The sequence below is a fragment of the Hyaena hyaena genome, unplaced genomic scaffold (assembly GCF_003009895.1).
Source record: "Hyaena hyaena isolate Hyena2069 unplaced genomic scaffold, ASM300989v1 scaffold_80, whole genome shotgun sequence".
Classification (NCBI taxonomy): domain Eukaryota; kingdom Metazoa; phylum Chordata; class Mammalia; order Carnivora; family Hyaenidae; genus Hyaena; species Hyaena hyaena.
Window position 1 is genome coordinate 1,764,147 of NW_024080712.1, and position 4,102 is coordinate 1,768,248.

A 4,102-nucleotide genomic window follows, 5' to 3' on the forward strand; every position below is an offset into this window, starting at 1 on the left:
TCCTGTGACTTCATAGGGCACTTATAGTTTGTTTCTGATATAGCCAGTTATCCTCAATCTTCTTTTTAAAAACCTCTCTTGGCTCCTTTTATTACATTTTCACTTTTATATGAATTTTAGGGTTGAATTGCCCCCTTCCTTTTACCATTTCTTATTGGAATTTTGAGTTGGAAAGCCCATTCAGAAACAGGATATGACTACATTTTTCAGGTATTATTTAGTATCAATACTTCAGGAAGTAGTTCTTTTTTAATTTCTTGAACTAAATCTTACAAACTGTAGTAGATTTAGGGGCGCCTGGGTGGCTCAGTCAGTTAAGCACCCGACTTCGCTCAGGTCATGATCTCACAGTTCGTGGGTTCGAGCCCGGTGTCGGCTCTGTGCTGACAGCCAGCTCAGAGCCTGGGGCCTGTTTCAGATTCTGTGTTTCCCTCTCTCTCTGACCCTCTCCTGCTCACGCTGTCTGTCTGTCTGTCTGTCTCTCTCTCTCTCTCTCTCTCAGAAAATAAATAAATAAATAAAATTAAAAAACCCAAATTGTATTAGATTTAGTCCTGGCTTTATGTATTTTTTAATGTATTTGCTATTGTTGATATTGTGAAAGTATCTTTTTAAAATCCCATTTTCAAATAGGTTATTGGTAGTATATGAAGGCTCTTAATGTTTATATTTTTATTCTCTATTTCCTTAATTATATGAACATCATTCATAGGCTTAATCATTTTTCAGAGAAGCCTTTAGATTTTTCAAAGCAGAAAATCAGTATTATCTTCAGGCAAAGACACTTTTTTCTCTTCTTCCCCATATTTATGCCTCTTACATCTTTTCCCTGTGTTCCTGCTTAGGCAGTACAGTGGTGAAAACGGACGTTTTGTATTTTTCCTGGATTTAATAAAAATGCATCTTACATTTCTCTATTAAGCACAGCAGAAATCAGTCTTACATTTAATTATCAAGTGATTTTTTTTGGGGGGGGGGGATCCATGAGAGGCTTACTGGGTTTGACTCCTTCAATCTGTTCCTATCACAAATAACATATAAATGTCCAAATTCTAAATCGCCCTTGCATTCTTGGCCAGGATAAACCCTACTTAAACATTATATGATACTGGTTTAATATACTGTGAGTCTGGCCAAATGCTGTGTGTGTTGGGGGAGGGAGTTTTCTGACTTTTCTATCAGTGTAATAATAAACTTCAAAAAAGGGAGTTTGGAAGCTTTTCAGATTGTTAATGCACTGCAATAGTTTACAAAGCATGAAAGCTATCTGATCTTGGAGGTTTGGGGGGAATTACTCAAAAACTGGCACCCGAGTGTTAAGATTATCTATTTATGTCCCCTTTATTTTTCTTGGTATCACACTTGTTAAAGGACAGACTGTTCGGGAGATCTCTTAAAAAGAATCACGTTTGCGTTGTATTGATTAACTCTATAATTTTCAGAAAAATACCATTAAGATCAGCTTTGCCTTTATATTTATTTTTACGGGTTTTTCTGTTGTTCTTTCACTGGGTTTTAGATTTCACCGCTAATTTCATTTCCTCTGCTTCTCTAGGGAATGTATTTATAATGGCCTATTTTTCCTCAAGCACTTTTTTGGCTATACTCCACATGTTGTTGTTTTTCCCCAATCGTTAAATAGATGCATTTTATTCAAAACCAGTATGCCAAATCTTAATTTCCATGATTTCAAAATCAAGTTGATGGCAGTACAGTTTGCCGTGGGCTTTTCCCCCTCCTATTTTCTTAAGTCGCATCCACAAATTTCCCCATAGACAAGCTTCTCTACCAACGACAAGTTTTTCGGTTCTTGAGAACCATCAAAATCAAGAGGGGCCACATTATAGCAATTTCTACAGTCTTGTCCATAACTAATCACATCTAAGTGCCAAGGAGCAGAAAGGGTCACAGGGAAACCAGCTGCTAACTGTCACCCTGTCCCTCATGGTGCATTTGATCTTTCCACACTTGCACTGTTGTGCCTGTCTTTAGCTTCACAGGAGCATCCAAAACCTCTTGCCAGACTATGGATCCCTTGTTTATGGCTGAAAAAAACCCCAAAGCTCTTTTGGATATAGAAAGATTCTAGTCTTCTAAAATCTTTGCCAAAGACTTTCTGCTTCATGGAATAATTTGATTTCTGGACTGGATTCACAACATTTAAATTCCGCTTCCTCGCCTCCCAAGTGAATAAAGCAATCCGGAAACACCATACTAACTTCTTTGAAAATTTTCAGACAGGAAGCTCTAAGTTGAATTCAGAAGAGTTTATAGCTCTAAAGGTCCCAGACTGCTTAGGTCCATTGTAACATGGAGTCAGGAAGTCCTTCTGACTTACTTACACAAGACTGTGTGTGCCCAGGGCTATAAAATTCTGGTATGACTCGAATCCCTCATAACCCAACATACTCAATCGCCATAGAGACATCATTTGGTGTATAAACAGGAGACAAAGAATAGCTTCTCGGGTGCCTAACTCAGGGAAAGCGGCATCTGATAAGGGAAAGGCTGGGCATCGGCCACGTGCCAGTGCAGAACACGAAGCTTATTAATGGCCATGGCACCCTCATCATACTCCCAAACTCTGATGGCCTCGAGGAAAGCCACTGGCCCTTTCACGAGTAAAATATAAGATTCATCTGAAGAGATATTGGGGAAAACATCACGCTCTGAGTCAAGGACAAGTGAGACGACAAGTTGCTGTAACTCGACTGCCGTATGAAGTTTAGCAGGGCCATGACATCACCTGTAGAAGCCAAAAATATAGTCATGATATCATTGAAACACTTCAACTTTTTATCTTCATTCCAGTTAACACAGTGTTATATTAGTTTCAGGTGTACGACATAGTGATTCAAGACTTCCATGCATCACGTGGTGCTCAAAAGGACACGTGCCCTCCTCAGTCCCTTCTTGCAAGAGGGAGCGGAAGGGGCGGCAGTGGACGAGGGGCTGTGGCTCTTGAACTTCCAGGGGGCGAGGAGCAGCGGCTGCGGACACATCTGTGCCGAGGGTGGGGGAGGCCACAGAGCCTTGCCCGTGGGCAGAGACGGGGGTGGGGGCCAGTGCCGCCAGCAGTGCCGGCAACCCAGGCACCCCCAGTCCGCCATGCTCTGGTTTTTGTAGAACTCTCATTGACCTTGATGAACCTTATAATTAAGAAGTAATTTGGGGTGTTTTGGCTTTTATTTTGTCATTCATTTCTAATTTTATTACATTGTGGTCAGAAAACATGGTCTGTGATCTCTGCTCTGGAGGACTGGTCATCATACATGCTTGAAAAGAACATTAGCTTCAATCTGTCAGTTATGAAAATATATAGAGTTAAGCTTCATAAATGTGCAATGGAAAATTCTACGTACCAGTGCTTTTGAGTTTTCGATATCGGTTTCTGGGAAGTCATGTTAAATTCTGCCAGTATGTTTGGGAATTTGTCTCTTCTTCCGTATTCCTATTCTTTTTTTCCTTTACCTATTTCAAAATTCTGTTGTTCGTGGCCTTATGTCATCTTAAAGATATGGATCCGTTGTCAACATGATCTCTTTTTCTCTTACCACTTTTGGCTTTCACTTTTACAAATGTTAATATTTCTGCCCTTGGTTTTTTTCTTTCATTTTAACATTTTACGATATATCTTCTCTAACCTTTGCGTTTTCATTTATCTGTTCCTTCACGTGAAGGCTATTTTAAAATGATTCAACCAATCTGTTTTACTTTTTCCTTTTTTTAAAAAAGGTGTATTTAACCTATCTACATTTAATGCAACCGTTAATATTCTTGGATTTATTCATGCCATCTTATTTCATTTGTTCTATTTACCATGACTTGCCCTTATTTCTTCTTTTTCCTTTCCTGCCTACCGTTGTGCCGATACATGTGTTTTGTTCTACTTAATTTTCTTCTAGTAATCTCGAAACGGCCGTCATCTTTCTAATTTGCTACTTTAAAATTTTTATCAGATGCATACCTAACATTATAGGATTTTAGTTGCATCCAAAGAAAGACAATTGGTATCTAAATCCTCCTCTCCAACAAAACGGAAATCTCACTTCCTTCTCGAGCCCTTTCATTTCCCTTCCAACATCTATGATTTCAGATCCTG

The 4,102-nt window shown here is 39.2% G+C and overlaps 1 pseudogene; it reads right to left on the reverse strand.

Annotated features, from left to right (window-relative positions):
* Positions 1–1,649: 1,649 nt before the first annotated feature.
* LOC120232921 lies at positions 1,650–2,769 on the reverse strand (annotated as a pseudogene).
* Between the last annotated feature and the right edge of the window lie 1,333 nt (positions 2,770–4,102).